The sequence below is a fragment of the Gorilla gorilla genome, chromosome 13 (genome assembly GCF_029281585.2).
Source record: "Gorilla gorilla gorilla isolate KB3781 chromosome 13, NHGRI_mGorGor1-v2.1_pri, whole genome shotgun sequence".
In the NCBI taxonomy this organism is placed as follows: domain Eukaryota; kingdom Metazoa; phylum Chordata; class Mammalia; order Primates; family Hominidae; genus Gorilla; species Gorilla gorilla.
In genome coordinates, this window is record NC_073237.2 from 81,512,696 (window position 1) to 81,533,557 (window position 20,862).

The window sequence follows — 20,862 nt, forward strand, 5'->3', positions numbered from 1 at the left end:
GATAGATAGATAGATAGATAGATAGATAGATAGATAGATAGATAGATCGATCTGAGGATAAGAAACATTTAAAAACATCATAAGAAGTCAAATATCCATTCTCTTGAAAGATTAGTTTCAAAGTGTCTAGAAAAAGAAAATGCCGTTTTACTTTTTGGCTAGATTTCTGAGGAAGAAAAACGTTCATATTCTTTAAAGTTTGAAAAATCATTTATACTTCAAAGCCCAGGTCCAAGTTTGTGGGCTGCCCCCAGGAATACTCTCCCCAGGTGGCAGCACCCGACGTGACATGGCAAAAGCATGCTGTGGACAAGCAGAAAATTGATGTGGAGCTATGGACTGTTTGCCCGCCAATGTCTACAACAGGGAAGAAAATACGAGAGAAAATGGGTTTGTCTCCCTGTTACTGGAAGGGATAAAATCTTCTTGGGTTACAAAAGATCTTATTGATTGCAGATCCCAGATATTTGCATATTTTCTGTTGGTTTGTCAGAGGTTCTAAAAAATTATTTTCAGGATTGTTTATATAATTTGAGTAAAGATGTTTAGTCTTTTCCCCGTCTATATCTTGCTTTTGGTGGACAGAAATTATTCATTTTAATGGAACTTGAATTTATTTATTTTTTTCTGTATATTCAAAGTCAGGAGAACAGGTAGCCCAAAAAACAAGGGACAAAGAACTACCACCACATGGTTCAATAGAGAGAACTAACTATGGAGAACTTGTCACGAAAGTGTTGGAATTGCTGAGAAGCCACACAAGGGATGCTGAGGCAATCAGAGAGGAGCTACAGCAGAAAGTGACTGCCACTTTCAAGGGCTGCAGGGACAGAAGGAGGAAGTTGATTGACCAGAATGGAGGTGGTACTGCCTGTGGGAGCTGAACCCATGAGGTGGGCTGCCTGGTGGGAGCTGGGACCTGGGAAGGACCTGGAGTTGTCTGGGAGGAGATGAAGTCACTGCCAGAGGAGCCACCTCACAAGCTTCTTTCTTCCTCCTACCACCAAGCTCCAGCCAATGAGTCCTGTTAAACCAACTCAGCCAGATGCCGGCTGCAAGGGAGCATGGACTCCACAGATGCCAGGGGTCGGCCTCTTCTGTACAGAGCAGAGCAGAGGACAGGAAATGGGCCAGAGAGTGAACTGCAAGACAGCACATCCTTGATGGTCAGTGCTTGCTGGGTCTTCCTTCTTTAAAACTCATTTCTATTATGAGGACATGAATATATTCTTCTATGTTATCTCCTACCAGCTGGACATAAGGTTTCACATTTAAATGAACAATCCATCTGGAATTGGTATTCATATATAGCGTGAGGTAGGGATGAAATTGCAATTTTCTGTTTATGAAATGTTGATTTACCCCAGCACTGTGTGCCAAAAATACCATTGTTTCCCCCGCTCTGTTATGCTAACTTTGTCACAAGTTAACTGTATATGAATGGTCTGTTTCCGGATTCTCTACTCTGTTCCAATTGTCTGTTTTTTATTCCTATGCTAATGTTATAATTTTTTTGTACTATTGCTTTATAATAAATTGTGTCCTTTTTCTGGTAGAGCAGGTCCTCCCACTTTTTGCATGAGGATTTTTCAGTTATTGGCTTTCTATATTTCTATATAAATTTTAGAATCAGTTTTTCAAGTTACATAAAAAATATCCTCAACTGAGGTTTTGACTGGGATGACCCTGAACCTATAAATCAAGTTGGAGAAAATTAACATCTTTAAAATGAATTTTCCAATTGATAAATATGGTATGCCTTTAATGTTTCTTAATACAGTTTTGTAATTTTCCCTGTGTCTTTTATGAAGTTACTAGACACTTTTATGGTCCTGACACATAGAAATACAATTTATTTTTACACTTTTTATGCAACGAACTTGCTGAATTTTACTTAACATTCTAATAGTTGATCTGGGCATTCTTTTGGATTTTCCACATACTCAAATATGTCATCTGCACATAATAATGACTTGTTTCTCCCTTTTCGATAATTAAAAATTATAATCCTATACTGGCTGGGGATTCCACTACAATGTGAAATATAAGAGGTGATCTCAGACATCTTTGTTTCATTCCCAATTTCAAAGGAAATTTTCGGGATGACTCAATTAAGTAGAATATTAGCTGTATGGTTTTATTGATAATGTTTACCCAGCTCAGGAAGTTTCCTTCCATTTCTCATTTTCTTAGAGTCTGTGTATATTAATAAAATATAAATGGATGTGATAATTACAAATAATAAATAAATAATTACAAATCAATGTTGAATTTTGTCAGGTGCTGTTTTGCACCTCCTAAGGACATCACATGATACATTCCCTTAAATCTCTCAACATGGTGAATTATATTGATTAATTTTCTGGCAATCTCACATTCCTGATATGAACACATTTGGTTATAATGTATTTTCCTTTTTACATATTGTTGGATTTAGTTCTCTTATATGTTGTATAGGATAACATTTGTGTTTATGAATAAACTTGGCCTGCTATTTTTCTTTCATTTACCGTCCTTGCCAGGGTTTGGTATGGTTATACCAGCATGCTAGTTTTCTATTGCTGCTGTAACAAATTACCACAAACTCAGTGACTTCAACAACACAAATTTATTACCTCACAGTTCTAGAGGTCAGAAATCTGACACGGGTCTCACTGGGCTAAAATCAAATCAAGGTGGCCGCAGGGCTGCATTCCGATCTCAAGGCTCTAGGGGAGAGTCTGTTTCCTACTCATTTAGATTGTTGGCAGAATTCAGCTCCTTGGGATTTTAGTACCGTGATTCCTAATTCCTTACTGCCTGTAAGCTGAGGATCATCACCAGCTTCAAGAGGCTTCCATATCTTTTGCTTGAAAACCCCATCCTCCATTTTCAAAGCCAGCAACAGCCTATCTGAGTCCCTCTCCTGTCGCGTCTCTCTCATCCTCCTTCCGCAGTCATACCTTGCTCTGATTGCAGCCAGAAAAGTTTATTTGCTTTTCTGAAGTCATGTGATTAGATTGGGCTCGCTTGGATAATAGGGTAATCTCCCCATATCAAGGACAACTTTAACACATCTACAAAGTCCCTTTTTCCATGGAAGGTAACGCATTCACAGGTTCCAGGAACTAGGTCATGGGCATCCTTGGGGAGCCATCATCTGCCTACTACAATCAGTAAACCAGGGAGTTTACGAAGGTTTTCTAGACCCTGACATAGTTTGTGTTAAATTGGAATTTTTTTACTTTTTTGTATATTTGGTCAAACTTACCAGTGAAGCTTCAAGAGCCTTGAAATTTTTTAGAGGAATTTTTATTGCTATTTATACTACTCAGGATAAGATAGGTTATTCTGTAGTAAATGGTTTATTTCCTGCTCATGTCACACTTGGCTGGAGGTTGGATGATCTTCCTGTGGCTATCCTTGAAGCTGTCACTCAGTGATGCAGATTTCCTCCAAAAAGGGGAAAAATATGCATGAATAGTAGAATGGACTAATAAATTATTCTATATTTATGCTTTGGAATGATAGCAAAGAAAATGAGCAAACTAGAACTACATGCAACAGCATAGGTGATTCTTACAATGCCATGCAATAAGCAAAAAATGAAGAAATTATACAGGATTATTTCACTCATATGAAGCTCAAAATCAGGCAAAACTATATTTTTCAGGGTTCCATAAAGAAGAGGTAAAAGTAAAACATGATAGTAAGTACAAAAATTAAGGACATTGGTTATTCTAGGTATAAAGAGTATTTAGATCCCTTGAAGTTCAAAAACCGTGTCTTTAAAGTTATCTTTTACCAAGTCTCTCTTAAATTTTGATTATTACTATCAGAAGTTTCTCCTTGCCTTGAGAATGGAGTGGACCTTACAGGCATATTTCCCAAAAGAAGAGAAAACATCTATTAAATTATTTTAAGCAGCACTACATACAAGAAGACAGTTATTAATATGGAAAATGGCTTTGAAATAGGTGGAGGCAGAAACAAGTTGCTTTTTCTAAGCCCTCACCTGTTAGGTTAAGATGAAGTTGTCCTTCTATTTCAATGGTCAAAAGTGCTCAGTGAGCTTGGGCAACATGGCAAAACTCCGTCTCCACTAAAAATACAAAAACGTTAGCCAGGCATAGTGGTGGGCACCTGTAATCCCAGCTACTCGGGAGGCTGAGGCAGGAGAATCACTTGAACCCAGGAGGCAGAGGTTGCCGTGAGCCAAGATCACGCCATTGCACTCCAGCCTGGGCAACAGAATGAGACTCCGTCTCAAAAAAAAACAAAACAAAAACAAACAAACAAAAAAAAACTCAGTGAATTCACTTTGATTTCCTAATTCTGTGTGTCCGTGAATACACTTGTGCAAATATGCACATATGGCTTATTCCAGGGAGTGCCTTTCACACACAATATGATGTGAATTGTTCCCCTGTGAAATCACATGTGTGTTTGTATCTGTGTGGGTGTGCATGTATAAATTGTCATATACATCTTAGTCATTTGTAGATCTTTCATCGGTAATTCTCAAGTTTCAATCCACACTCTTTTTTAACTTGTATTTTAGATTCAGGGATACATGTGCAAGTTTGTTATATAGATAAACTCATGTCATGGGGGTTTGGTATACAGATTATTTTATCACTCGGGTACTAAACTTAATACCCAATAGTTATTTTTTCTGTTTATCTCCCTCCTCCAACCCTTCACCCTCAAGTAGGGCCCAGTGTGTGTTGTTTCCCTTTTAGTGTCCACGTGTTCTCATCATTTAGCTCCCACTTAAAAATGAGAACATGCAGTATTTGGTTTTCTGTTCCTGTGTTAGTTTGCATAGGATAATGGCCTCCAGCTACATCCATGTTCCTGCAAAAGACATGATCTCTTTCTTTTTTATGGCTACATAGTATTCCATGGTGTATACCACATTTTCTTCATCCAGTCTACCATCGATGGGCATTTAAGTTGTTTCTGTGTCTTTGCCATAGTCAATAGGGCTGCAATGAACATATGTGTGCATGTGTCTTTTTGGTCTAACAATTTATATTCCTTTGGGTACATACCCAGCAATGGGACTGCTGGGTCAAATGGTAGTTCTGTTTTTAGCTGTTTGAGGAATTGCCACACTGATTTCCACAATGATTGAACTAATTTACATTCCCACCAACAGTGTATAAGCATTCCTTTTTCTCCACAATGTTGCCAGCACCTATTTTTTTTTTTTTTGACTTTTTGATAATAGCCATTCTGACTGGGGTGAGATGGTATCTTATTGCAGTTTTGTCAATCCTCATTCTTTAATAATCACAGTCAAAATAACCATAGCTTAAAATAGCCAAAGAACAAATTGAAAAGGGTGCATTGACACTTTACAATTAATGTAGCCAAGTTTGTGGTTCTGTGGCTGGTTGGCTACAATTATACAGAGATATAGATGGTGTTTTCTTCATTGCCCCAAAGCCATCAGTTTTCAAAATGTTTTCTTTGGAATTCTGATAATCTCCAAGTTATTATTATATATTTCATGAGCAGAAACAAAAGTGGCTTTGATTCAAAGTAATTGGGGGAAAGGGTTAAACAATATAAACACTTGCCTCAACCACTTGGAGTCTTCATTATGCTCAGTGCATTTTGCCTCTCCAAGTAAGGATACAAGATTCAGCCTTTCTAAACTTATATGTGCTTTTGGCTTGGAATTGCCACCCAGACTAGTGATCCTTAGACAATTTTGATGGTAACACCTGTCAATAGAGCCAAAATAGTAAAGCAACTACAAAGACCTCATTGGCTTACTTTACCTAACCCTTCCCAATTTCTACTGAAAAGAAGAAATATCAATGGAATTGCATGAGAAACATAATACTTTGATTCATTTTATGGTTCATCAGCAGACTTTCATGGCCTACCATAGACATACCTGAGGAACACTACCCTGGATCATATCATTTTCTTTTAAATATTTAAATGGCTACAATTTCATGGAATCCATTGTAAAGATGTAAACTTAGTCTGAATAGTTGTTTAGGTCATCCTAAGTGCAATAAATTATAACCAGCTACACAGAATAAAAACACCTTTTCTCTCTTTAATAACTGTAATCTGTTATCTACAGAACTAACTCTTGGCTTTAAGAATAGTATTTCCATAATCATCTATAATTGAGTCAAAAAATTCAGGATTATTTTGCAAGTATGCATGCTGCCAAAAAAGCCACACCATTTAAGAATTAAGTATCTCACAAGCTTTTTACCCCATGGTTGGAGTTATTTGCCTTCAAAATAACTGAACTCAATAACCCCATAGGGCATCAAAGGGGGGAAGTGTTTCCATATGTTAAATAGCATCCTTCTAAGGAACATGACATAAATGACTGGGTTGGGGGGGCTACTTAAACCACATGTTAGTCATCTCCAGCAACAGCCAAGAAACCATGCCTGTGTTGCAAGACAAGTGAGTAGAGCATTGAAATATAGCATGTGTGGTCTTCAGGCTTCAGAACTATTTTCATGATTATGTGCCATCCTTGCTCTTAATCTCTTCCTTGGATTCACATGGGCTGTGCTCTCAGGGGAACTAAAGCAGAAGTGTCACTCAAGGCCAAATGCAGCCACAGCTTACTTACAAACCACCAAGGGCAGATGTGACTTAGCCAGATGAAATGTTTTCTCTGCAATTAGCTTCAGCCAGTTCCTCTTGTCCTCCATCACCCCCTCCCTATTCACACTCTGGATATTTATCCTTTGAGAGTCACCTGTTAGCAACCGCATGGCCATTTGGTCTCCGGTCAGGAACAAGCTGCTGCTATGATCACAATGGGCTTAAACCAGAAATAAATGTGAGTTACCAAGAAATTGCTTAGCCTAAGAACAAATGGGTCTGTAATAACTAACTGGAAATGGTCTTTTTTTATTTTTTAAGTTTATTCTTGGAATGGCTGGAACTCTTTCTCACTATTAACTATTGAAAATAATGCTTAGATCCTGTTGGCATCCTCACATTCTCTATCTCTAGCTTCAGCCACTGATGTGGTGATCACTTCTACACAGGCTTCTATCATCTTCATACAAACGTAGTCTGAAATTGTCTGTCTTACCTGCAAGCTCTCTCTTTCCTTCTCTGCTAGAACGTCTCTGACATTTTTCTTTTTTCTACTTTGAAATCATTTCTAGTTGAAGTTTTGTTCTCAGAAATATCCCTAATGTATGTGTGTATGTGTAGTTGTGTATCAAATACCCATTGGTATATGATTACTTGCAAAAAAATTCAAATCATTCAGAAAAGTTCTAAGAAGTAAATAACTTCTAATCCCATGGCTCTAATCCTTTGATCAATTCCTCTTAAAACCACCACTCTCAAAACAATCTATTTTGACTTCTAAACCTATGTTATCAGCCTGAATCTTGCGCCTGTAGTCCATGTGTTTTCTATTGCTAATGAGCATCTCTAGGTGATTAATGCAGGAACTCACACTCAACACAGGTACGGTTAAGCTGGTTATTTTCCTCACATTTGTGTCCCTGTCTCAGTTGACAGTTTAAATACTCTACACCTGTCATTCCTAGGTTACTTCCCCTCCCTCACTTCCCACTGCCATGCACTTATCAAGTCCTGTGAATTCTATCTCATCCCATCTCCACCATCCATCTGTTTCTCCCAGCATTACTACTGCAAAGTGTGGCCCTGGCTATCTATTTTGTAAGACCCACAAAACAGTCTCCTCAGTTCCTCAGTTGTGTCCTTGCATGCAGCCTCAGCGTGTAGTCCATGTGTAGATCCTTGTCCAGAAGGTTGATTTTAAAACAAAAGTCTGTGGCTGGTGGTGTTCTGCTAAAGCCTTCAGTGGTCTTTTATCCCAGCAAGCAAAAGCTCCAGTCCTGTCCACTTTCTGAGATAGGCCCCTTGTCGATTGCACGGTTCCAGGCACATCTCATATTGCACTGTGTCCGCTTAACATATCCTGGGCTTCGGTCATGTCAAAACCTTACAACTTCCCCAGATAAACAATTCTGCTTTAAGCACAATTCAATAGAAATATAATACAGTCCACAAATACTACTAGTCACTTATATAATTTTAATTTTTTTTAATAACCACATCAAAAAACTAAGAAGAAATAGGTAAAATTAATTTTAATAATATATTTAACCCAATACACCCAAAATGTTATGATTTTAACATGTAATTTAAGAAGGATCGAGCCTTTGATACTTTGATCACATTATCAAGCATGAAGAAAAAAATGAAAATCAGGAACAGAATCTTGCTAGAGGGAGAAGGAAGGGGAACAGAAAAGGGAAGGAGCATCTATTTTTTAGAGACTTCTGGAGACAGTGGAAAAGAAGACAGTGATGGTGCTGGAGAAGCAATACTCAGGGGGCATCCAGAGAACTGGAAGCGGTGCTCCTGTGGAATCCAGCAAGTACATTGGTTTGAAAAAAGAAAGTAGTGAGTAGATTCAAGTGCCTGATAGGTCATCTTGGGCTCTGAGAAGTGGCCACTGGCTGTGGCCATCAGTAACCTCAAAATGAACCGTTTGGGAGCGTGGGGGTTGGAAGACAAACTGCAATGGGCTGAGAGCAAATAGGAAGAGGCGGTTAAAAAGGCAAAAAGAAGACACGGCACAGCTGGAGAAGAGAGGATGGAGGAAGGGTGTGTCACTATTTTTCATACAAGCGACAATATTTCCTGCAGGAAAGGATGCAGTAGAGAGAAGATATTGAGAGGAAAGGCACTCCCTGTATATGGGATGAGGGCAACATGAATGCAGATGAAGGCAAGTGTATAGGCAGGGTTCTCACACCTGGCAGCCTCAAACTCTCTCCCAGGCATCGCCTCTGTTGGAGGGAGGGCTCGGGAGTGGGCTGGAGGACTGGAAGCATTAACCAACAGATTTTGAAATCTTTATGAGGAAGCAAGAAACCCCTGAGAATTGTTAACATTCTGAAATCTCAACACATTTATTTTGCCCTGTTCATCATTAGTCTACAAATATTTCTTGTACTCCAGTTTTTACCTAACATTTTTCTGGAAAACCTCTCATTCTAGCCTCTATTTAGCTAATACTAATAAGCCTTGTGCACCTCAATATCTGAGTTATGCACACATTGTTCCCAAGACTTCAAAGGGAGCTTGAAACACAGGAGAGACTCATTAAAGTCCATACTAAAGTATATGATGGATATGTCCATACTAAAGACTCATTAAAGTCCATACTAAGGTATATGATGGATGTGGGGAAGGAAGGGCAGCAATGGAAAATTGACTCACCTTTTGAAGAAGAAGAGCTGCCTCCCTACCTTATTCCTCCTGCAAAATAGACTCCAAATGAATTTAAAAATTTTCAACATTAAAAAGACTCCATAAAATTAGTAGAAGAAAACATTAATAAATATGTTCTGTATAGCCTTGGGTCTTTCTAACTTCTTATTAAAAATTACATAAATTATAAAGTCTGTACAGACTTTAAACTTCTGTACAGTATAAACAAAACAAAACAAAAATCAGTAACAACTCAGAAACAAGGATGAAGAAAAAACAGAAAAATTTCAACTATTTTACTGAAAAAAATAAAAATGAAGAAAAATATCTAATAACTACATGATATTAACAAGAAGCTCACCACAAAAAATAATAAATGGCCAATGGAAAGGAAAACAATGTAACTCCAGTGTCACTAGCAATCAGAGAAATGCAAATTAAAAACTAATAAGGATTTTCCCACCAACTACATTGGCAAAGTTTTAAAAAGAGTTATAAAATCCAGTGCTTATAAAGATATGATATTGAAAGTACATTGACAAGTGGAAAGGGATAATGCTACAATTCTTCAAAAGGGTTGGCCAATTATATCAAATTATACAATTGTTAAATCTGTACATTCTTTGACCCAGAAAGTTCAAATTCACTGCTAGGAATTTGCTCTGAAGAGAATAATGCCCAAGTCTGTTTGTTGAAGCATTGTTTATAATAATTTAAAAAATGGAAATACCTTACATAGCCACTGATTGGAAACAACTGATAAAAATTGTTGCATATACATACAATGAAATAAGTAATCAATAAAATGATGTTGGATATAGACCAATTTATTGACTTGAAAAGATAGTCATTATTTCATGTTTAAAACAATCAGTTGAGAAAGCAGCATGAATTATGACCTCATTTACATAAAATTCCACACACACACACACACACACACACACATCCAGATACAGAAAGAAAGATGATATCTGGAAGAATGTTCAACAAAATGTAAACCATATCTATCTCTGAGCCATGGGATTAGAGGTTATTTACTTCATAGAACTTTTCTGAATGATTTTAATTTTTTGCAAATAATAATATACAAAAGGGTATTTGATACACAACTACACATACACACATACATTAGGGACTTTCTGAAAGCAAAACTTCAATTGGAAATGATTTCAAAGTAGAGAAAAGAAAAATGTCAGAGAAGTCCTAGCAAAGAAGGAAAGAGAGAGTTTGTGAGCAAGGCAGACAATTTCAGGCTACGTTTGTATGTAGATGATAGGAGCCTATGTAGAAGAAATCACCACATCAGTGGCTGAAACTAGAGACAGAGGATGCCAGGAGGACTTAAATGGTGCAGACAACCAGCCTGACACATTCTATCCCTTGCACTGCAAATCCATGCATATCCTCCAAGATTACAATATGGTTTTCCATTTTTATGGAACAAGAGGACCTCGCTTCTTTTATGAGAGGAAGGGCAAAGCTTAAAACAGTCAAAGTAGCCATCAAGGTACTACTGGCAAATGCAATATCAGAAAAGACATGATGCAAGAGGCCTCTAAATGTAGTAAGACTAGAACTGTTGATTCCAGTGCTGTAGCTTGTCCCAAGGCTAGAGCTGACATTCATTGTCACCTTCCTCCACTATGCATATTAGATTTCCCTCCGTAGCCCTTCACGTGGTCTGGATTGCATGCTTAATAGATGAGCCAGACCTTCGGGCCTGAAGCATATGAGCCATGAGTTGACTTTCTCTTGTTGGGCTGTTTGGTGCAACTGCCCATTCACCATTTTCACTAAGCATGAAAGATTCTGTGACTCCTCTGGGTTCTGGGTATACTCTTTCCTGCCACCCTCATGTAGCACAAGCCTACCTCTTCACAGAAATCAGGGTCAATTACTCTATTTACAAATGTATACACCATTATAATAATATGGTTTGGCTGTGTCCCCACCCAAATCTCATCTTGAATTGTAGTGCTCATAATCCCTATGTGTTGTGGGATGGAGCAGGTGGAAGTAATTTAATCATGTGGGAGGTTACCCTCATGCTGTTCTCATGATAGTGAATGAGTTCTTATGATAGTGAGTGAGTTCTCACGAGATCTGATGGCTTTATAAAGGGTTTTTCCCCCTTTTGCTCTGCACTTCTACTTGCTGCCACCATGTGAAGAAGGACATGCTTGCTTCCTCTTCTGCCATGATTGTAAGTTTCCTGAGGCCTCCCCAGCCATGCTGAACTGTGAGTCAATTAAACCTCTTTCCTTTATAAATTACCCAGTCTCTGGTATGTCTTTATTAGCAGTGTAAGAATGGACTAGTACAATAATGTACTGCCTAATGAGGACATAGAAAGTTTTTTTTAAATAATTTTCCATAATCCCAGAAAATTATCCTGTGCCCTTTTCTATTCAATCCCCATTTCCAGAAGCAATCACTATTCTGTTGTCTATCAATATAGGTTTTTTTGCTCATTCATTAACTCAATATAAATGGATTCATAGATAACATAATCTGTGCTTATATCATTTTGCTAAGTATGTATCTTTATGATTCATTCATATGGTTGCATGTATCAGTAGTTCCTTTCATTTTAATAACTGTAGTATCCCACTGTATAGATACACAAATGGTTTATCTATTCTACTAAAGAAGGATACTTGAGTTGTTCACAGTTTCTAGCCATTATGAATAAAGCTACTATGGACATTTGTGAATCTATATTTTCATGTCTCACATAAAAATCTAGAATTGTTATGTAATAGGGTAAATGTTTAATTGTCTAAGTAAATGCCAGCTTTCCAACATGAATGTACATTTTAGTGCTCTGATCAGCAATGTATGAGAATTCTAATTTCTCTACACTCTCACTGAAAGCTGCTGTTATTAGTTGTTGTTTTTTTGTTTTCTTTGCTTTGTTTTGTTTTGTTAGCCACTCTAGATGTGAAGCGGTATTTCACAACAGTTTTCCTGGTGACTAAGTATGTTGAGCACATTTTTATTCATTTATTGGTCATTTATATATGTATATTTTTTGAAGAATCTGTTCAGGTCTTTTGCCCATTTGTTAAACTGGGGGTATTTATCTTTTTAGTCTTAAGTATGAAAGTTCTGTATGTATTTTATCTTTGTTTATTTGTTTTTGAGACAGGGTCTTGCTCTGTCACCCAGGCTGTGCAGTGGTGCCATCACAGCTCACTGCAGCCTCAACGTCCTGGGCTCAAGCTACCCTCCCACCTCAGCCTCCAGAGTATCTGAGAACACAGGAACGTGCCACCACACTGGGCTAATTTTTTTATTGTTGGTAGGGATGGGGTCTTGCTATGTTGCCCAGGCTGGTCTCGAACTCCTGGACTCAAGCAATCCATCTGCCTCCCAAAGTATAGGCATAAGCCACCGTACCTGGCCTCTTTATGTATTTTAGATATAATCCTTTGAAAGATCTATTATAAAGAATTTTATAATCTCTGGCTAATCTAGTAATGTTCTTGTTGGCATCATCTGTTGAACACAGATTTTCGTTTTGACATTGTTCAATTGATCAATTTTTGGCTTTTAAGATTACCGTTTTCTGGCTGAGCATGGCTGCTCACTCCTGTAATCCCAGCACTTTGGGAGGCTGAGGTGGATGGATCACTTGAGGCCCGGAGTTTGAGACCAGCCTGGCCAACATGCTGAAACTCCATCTCTACTAGAAATACAAAAAATTAGCCAGGCATGGTGGCTTACCTCTATAATCCCAACTACTCAGGAGGCTGAGACACAAGAATCACTTGAATCCAGAAGGCGGAGATTGCAGTGAGCTGCGATTGTGCCACTGCACTCCAGCCTGAGCAACAGAGTGAGACTCTGTCTCAAAAAAAAAAATTGCTGTTTTCTACTTGTAATTCTTGCCAAGATAGAGGAAAAAAGATTGCATTTACTTGCCTTCTTGAATTAACTTTAAAAATGGAAAACATATATGACACACAGTTCTCAAGACCCTGAATATCAGGCGACAAAACCCAGTAATCACTGAGAGACAGGAAACAGAGGAGTTGAGCCTGAGGACTGTCCCAGGTTACTGCCTTGACAGAGTTCCTTGGGAATACAGATGCAAAACTTTAAAACAATAATTTAGAAAATCCCAGCCAACAATATTTAAAAAGGATAGTAAATCATGACCAAATGAAGTTTATCCAGGAATTCAAGGCTAATTTATTCTACAAAAAGTAATCAATATAATTCACCGTATTTACAAACGTAAAAAGAAAAACCACATGATTATCTCAACAGATGCAGAAAAATCATTTAACAAAATCCAAAATCTATTCTTTGTTAAAACTTTCACTAAACTAGAAATAGAAGGGACTTCCTCAAACTTATGAAAAGACATCTATTAAAAGTTTAAAACTAACATCTTTCTTAATGGCAAAAGACTGTTCTCAATCTCTATATTAAACATTGTACCAAGGGTTGTAACCAGCAATCAGTAATTTAAAATTAAAATTAACAATAAATACCACTTACATTGGTATCAGAAAATGTAAAATGCATTAGGATAAATCTGAATCTGACAAAATACATAAAAGACCTGTATACAGACCTATAAAACATTGCTGAGAGAAATTAAGAGACATAAATAAATGCAGAATGTTCATTTGTCAGAAGTCTAACACTTTTTTGAGACTTTGTTATTGACACAACAGCTTCTGAAATGTTTTTCACAGAGAGTATAGGGGCTTTTATCGATTTTTGGCTTTCAAGATTACTGACAAGACTATTATTGTCAATGATCCCCAAACTGATCTATAGATTAAATACAATACAATCAAAATCTCAGCTCACATTTTTGTAGAAATTGACAACCTATTCTAAAACTCATATGGAAATTTAAAGGACCTGGAATAACCAAAACAACTTTGAAAGAGAAGACCAAATGTAGTGTACTCACACTATCTGATTTTAAAACTTATTATAAAGCTACAGCAATTGGGATATTGTGGTATTGATGTAAAAATCAATAAAGACATCAATGGAACAGAATAGAGAGTCCAGAGACTCACACATATATTGACTAATGGTTCTCAGCAATTTGTTCAGGTAATTCAGCAGAGAACAAATGATGCTTAAAAAATTACATATCTATAGGCCAAAAAGCCCCAAAACCTTCTATCCATACCATTCATCATCTTCAAAAATTAACTCAAATAGCTCACAGTCTTAAATGTAAAATCCAAAAGCTTCTATGAGAAAAACACAGAAAAAAAAATCTGTGTGACCCTGAGTTAGGAAAAATCTTATTGGGTGTGACACCAAATATATGATCCATAAAAGAAAAAGAAAGATGACTTTAACTCCATCAATATTAAAACTTCTGTTCTTCAAAAGATACCATTAGGACCAGAGCTGGGCCACGGCAAACCCATCAGCCGCCCCTCTCCAACATGTGCCCAGTCCCCCTCAGGGCCCGAAAGGCCACCGTCACCCCCGTGGGAGTCCAGCGCCTCCTGCAGAAGAACTCGACAAGATGGCAGCTCCAAGGGCAGATGGAGGCCAAGTCACTCTGCTCATTTCCAGAGGCTAGGAGGCTGCCTTTCTAATGTGACCATCCACTCGCTCTGGCCCTCACTGTCACAGTGGCTGGCACCACTCCGGGCCTGCTGCCCACACAGACTGTGGGGGTGAGGGAGCAAGACCCAGGCTGTCCTCACGCCTGTCTTGGAAAGAGCAGGGCTGAGTGCAGGAGTGTGATTCCCCAGGAGGTGCTCATCCCAGCAGCTTCAGGCTCTCGTCCTCATCAGTTCTGCACCTGCTGCAACAAATCGCATGGCCAGGCACACAATAATGTTGGAAGAAACCTCTATAGAGGAGAAAGACACCACAGGCAGGCTGTGGTCCAGACAGCCGCTGCAGAGCAGATGGGGCCTGCGCCCCTTCAATTTGGCCAAAGAAGCCCCCATAGTCCACACAAAAAAAATTTCCAGAAGCTGTTGTTGTTGCCAAACCAAGCGGAGGATAGGGCTGCTATTTCTTGCGGCCCAATAACGAGATGCAGATGAGCTGGGGAAGAAGAGAGTTTTTAATTCTGTAACTGCTTACAGGGAGAAGGCCTGGAAATTATAGCCAGACTAACTCAAAATTACAAAGTTTTCCAGAGCTTATATACCTTCTAAGTTCTATGTCTACGTATAAGTGAGCATTCATCTAAAGACATAAGTGATTAACTTCTTTAAATCTATAACTAAGGTCTGAGGGTCTGAGTCTTGAAGACCTTCCTTTGGAGCCTCAGTAAATTTGCTTAATCTAAATGGACCCAGGGCTGGGGTGATTACCCTTATCTTGTCTCCTGCTATATCATGACGGTTTGGGGAGTTCGTTCACACCTCAATAAACTTGTTTGTGGAGGCCTGGGGAGTTTCTTCAGACCACAATAAAACTTGTTTAATCCTAAATGGGTCCTGTTAATAATTCCCTTGTGATTTTGTTATGCTTTAAGGCCAAGGAAAGCCCTAGGCAAAACTCTTGGTGGGCTTTTGTTACATTCCAGCTTTTGTATAAGGGCACTGGCTTTTAATATTTAACCTAGCCACTCAGTCAGTACTGAAACAGTTGTTATGGAGGCCTGCATTAGTAAGACTTGGCCTGCACATTTTGTCAATAACAAAGTCTCAAAAACAAACAAACAAACAAAAATCCATAAACACGCACACACACACAAAATCATCAACACTAAAAATCATTCTTGAGTGTGATTTGCAAACTAGAGTCTGAGTCTGCAGAGGCATTCCAGGAACAAGATACCACCCTCATATCCAGATCCATATGTCCTATCCATCATGCCAGGGAAAATGCTCCATTCACCATGGCACAAGAGTTGTAGCAGGAGTTTTCCTATTCATCTGCTTCTACCCTTTAATAGAAAATAACTTATCAGTCCTCAGCTTCTGCTTCTGGTTTCAGAGTTCTCTCTGTGTTAGAGGGGTTTTAATGCTAGAGGGGCTTTGACCCACTTACTTCTATTCACAGTTCTGAATATGGAGGTCAAGAGGGGAAAGTGACATGTCCCAAGTCAGAGTCAAAAAGAAAACAAACAACAACGGACCCCCTAGTGTATAGTGGGCATTGGTGAGCTACGGGGGCTATGGAGGTGATGAAAACACTGTCCCTTCTTTAAGGAGCTCAATCTAGCAGGGGGGACAGACTCTTTGTAGGCAGGAACAGTCTTCCCTGCCACAGAAGGAAACCTGCAATCAGGGTAATGAGCCCCACCAGGGACAGGCCACCATGCTGCCTTGAGAGGATCATGTGTGGACACAGGGCTGTGGCAAGGCCTTGCCTTGACTCTCTAGCTGTGCTGTAGGGCCAAGTGGGGCCTGGAGTGGCCTGAGAAAGTGGTAGCCAGGAGCTCTATCTACTTCTCCAGGGCCCTGCATAAGTAATATCATTTCTATTTGCACAGCAAAATCAGACACATAGTTTTCTAGAACACGAGATGCCTCCTCTCCCCCTGGCCCCGGAGACGGTCTATGCTGGTTGGTGAGCCTTTGTTTGTGTTACAGTCAGAACACTCCACAGAGTTCCAAGTGGTCAGTTGTGACCCACAGGCCACTGGCAAGTGGAGGAAGAGCTGTGGAGCCCTCGGGAGCCACAAAGGGCCTGCTGCCCACCACACAATGCCTGTTCAGCTGCTGCTGGCCCCCCTGTGGGCAGCAGTGCTAGTAAGATACAGAATCCTGGGACTAGTGCCAGCGACCCTATGGATACCCTGGGTGGTCTGGGCATGCATTGCTGTGGTGGCCTTTATGGTCAGGAGATGACACGCAGTGAGAAGAAGGGAGGAGCCAGCACAAAGGGATTCAGCCCAGGGTGAGGTCCATGAAAAGGCCAGAGCCAAAATGCAGCCAGCACCCCAGGCCAGTGCTGGCCTCATGTCACCCAGGCTGGAGGCCAGTTCTTGATCACCCCAAACCCTCTGCTTGAGGGTTCTCAAGGAAATGAGCAGTTCTTCCCATCAGGACCTAGGTGAACTGAAAAGAGCAGGAAAAAGCAGGCCTCCTGAGCTTCCTCGAGTGACTGATCCAAGGCACTTCCTGCATCCTTCACTGCATCACGGAGAAGATATTCAGAGGTGAAGCATGAATGATCTGAATGACCACACTGACTGTCAGCAACCTGCAGAGCTGCCTGACCAAGAAATCTGAGACTGAAGCAATGCTTGCAGACAAAGAAGGAGAAGAGACAGAAAGGCCAGAGCAGGTCAAGGCAGGAATCAAACACACCACAAATGTTGGAGTGAGGCGACTGACCTCCCTGACCCACACCCCACCGAGTGCCCTGCATCTATTCCAGGGCAGTAGAGACCACATGGAGGATGAGGACTTACCAGTGGAGGGAAACATGAAATCAGGACATGGTGGTTCCCCAGCGTCCCAGCCATAAGTCCCTCTGAAGAGTGTGGATGACGATGGTGACTTAAGTTCATCTTTCAGATGTCCTGAGGGGGAGACTGGAGTAGCAGACATGCAGTTGTGGGAAGAATTCCAAAGGAGTACAGAACGCACAGCACAAGTTCAAAATGTTGATCAACGAGCGAGCCTCTCTGCAGTGTGCTAGGGCACCGCTGGAGAGGGAGCTCACAAAGCTGCAGCTGGGGCTTCCTGCTGTGCCTGAACTACACCGAGAATGCATGATGGGACCTCATCAGGAGTCCATGGAGGAGGACACCTACTATCGGGACCTTGACCAGAGACTTCACAAGGTGCACTAATAGTTTAACTGTGTGTTACACTCGTGACCACTGCAAGAAGATAGCCCAAGACCTGGCCCAGGAATAGAGGAAAAACACTTCCGATTTTCAGAGGGAGATCTTCTTCCTTGAGAAAATGGCCCAGAATGGCTGGATGGCTGCCATGTCTATGGAGAGAGCACTCCAGGTGCTCTTGTTACTGGTAGTTAGACAGGTATAAGCTGGGCAAGAGAGGGCTCTCCCACCCACTAGGAACGTAAGATAATGGTTCAGCAATTATGACATTGCCTCTCTAAAAGTGATAAATTGGCAGCTGGCACCAGGGAGAGGCCATTTCCTGATGGTCCACAGCCATTGCACTAAAATGTTAATTGAACACAGGCGCCAGGGAGAAGCACCTTCGTGGGCATGTGCATTGAGAGACAAAATGGCAGAGTATGACCTCCTGGGGGCACTCCCCTGGAAAAGGGAAGAAGCCTCAGATGGGCATGTGTATGACTTCATAAACACACTGTGCATGCTCACTTCCCAAGGGTAAGAGGGGCACTGTGCATGTGGTCAGCCCACCCTAAGGGAAGTATCATGGGAAAGGGGCCAGCCTATAAAGTCCTAGGATCACTGTTAAATGTTGCACTTGTTCAAGTTACCCACTTGGGTCTCTTCTAAGCGTACTTTCCTTTCCTTTCTTTCCTGTTCTAAAGCCTTTTTATATAAACTTTCACTCCTGCTCTGAAACTTGCCTCAATCTCTGTTTCTGCCTTGTGCCCCTCAGTTGAATTCTTTCTTCTGAGGAGGCAAGAATTGAGGTTGCTGCGGACCCATACAGATTCACCACCAGTAGCTCAGATACCTTCCACCAGTAACACTCTGGAAAGAAAACAGGCAGAAGCCCACTGACTGTGGGGTCAGGTTCTGGCCTTTCCCAACAGGCTTTTTGGCTCCTGGGGCTCTGCCCACAGCCCATAGGGGCTCAGAAGTACCAAGGGGGGCCCCAAGAGGAAGGCAGGTCATGATGGGAGGGCTTGGGTCCAGAGCACCTGCTGGTTTGATTCTGTTTTCCCTGTAGCTGGGTCCTGAATGCCCAGAGACTCATAAAACGTTAATGTAGCTACTATTCATTAGTTGATGCTGAAGTTGCTGTCATTGATGTTTGACAGATAGCATTAGGATTGTAAGGTATTGTTTTTCAGATAAAGATTGTTTAACATAATTCTTACAAATACATTATTTCCACATCTCTGGGCCATTCAGAACTATGTAAGTACTGTATTATATTTTCGTTTAGAGAAAGGGCCCCTCTTACCTCAATATCATTGTGTCTGATATAGATGGGAAGGTTTAAAACAAAGCCAATTTCTAATCTATGAGCTGTTATTATAAAACGATACAGTAGGCTGGGCACTATGGTGGCTCATGCCGGTAATCCCAGCACTTTGAGAGGCAGAGGCGGGTAGATCACCTGAGATCAGGAGTTCGAGACTGGCCTGACCAATAAGGTGAAACCCCATCTCTACTAAAAATACAAAAATTAGCCAGGCGTGGTGGCATAAGCCTTTAGTCCCAGCTACTAGGGAGGGTGAGACAGGAGAATTGCTTGAACCCGGGAGGTGGAGGTTGCAATGAGCTGAGATCGTGTCACTGCACTCCAGCCTGGGTGACAGAGCAAGACTCCATCTCAAAAAAAAAAAAAAAAAAAGAAAGAAAGAAAAGAAAAGAAACTGATACAGTAAATTGGCCAGAATAAACTTTGGTTTAAAAACAAAACAAAACAAAATACCATGAAGAGAATAAAAAGACTAGCCACAGACTGGAAAGAAATATTTGCTAATTATCTACCTGGTAAAGGACTTGTATCTAACATATATAAAGATTGCTCAAAACTCAAAAATAAGAAAGCAACCCAAGTGAAAGTGGGCAAATATTTAAACAGACACTCCACCAGAAAGAACATATGAAAGGTAAATCATCACCTGTACATTTGCTCAACATCATTAGTCACTAGAAAATTGCAAATTAATACCACAATGGGATACCACTACACACCTATTAGAATGGCTAAGACTGAAAAGACTGGGCATGCCAGGTGTTAGCTAGAAGGTAGAGAAACTGGAACTCTCAAAAACTGCTAGTGAGAATATAAAATGGTACAACCGTTTCACATAAAAAGTTTGAGATTACAGCAACTCATAACAGAACAACCCTGTTACAAAGAAGGAGAAAACAACAGCTAATTTCTCTGCCTGCAACACCCTGGCTAACCAGAGGTCCTAAGTCTGTCCACGTGACAACTTCACTGCTAGCATAACCAGTATTTGAGAAAACCTGTGCGCTAAACAAAACTACTACCAAGGACTCCCACAGAGTCCACTTCACTCCCCTGCCACCTCCACCAGAACAGGTGCTGGTATCCATGACTGAAAGACTTGAAGATGAATCACATCACAGGACTCTGCTGACATTCCCCAGCACCAGCCTGGAGCCCAGTAGCCCTGGTAGGTGGCTAGACCCAGAAGGGCAATAACAATCACTGCAATCTGGCTCTCATGAAGCCCTATCCCTAGAGAAGTGGGGAGAGCACCACATCAAGGGATCACCCCATGGGACAAAATAATCTGAACAGCAACGCTTGGGTTTCAGATCTTTCCACTGAAACAATCTACCCAAATGAGAAGGAACTGGAAAAGTAATTCTAGTAATATAACAAAACAAGGTTCTATAACACCCCCAAAAGAGCACCCTAGCTCTCCAGCAATAACTCCAAACCAAGAAGAAATCTCCAAATTGCCAAATAAACAATTCAGAAGGTTGATTATTAAGCTACTCAAGGCACCAGAGAAAGGTGAAAATAAACTTAAATAAATTTAAAAAAAACAGGATATAAATGAAAAAGTCTCCAGAGAAATACACAT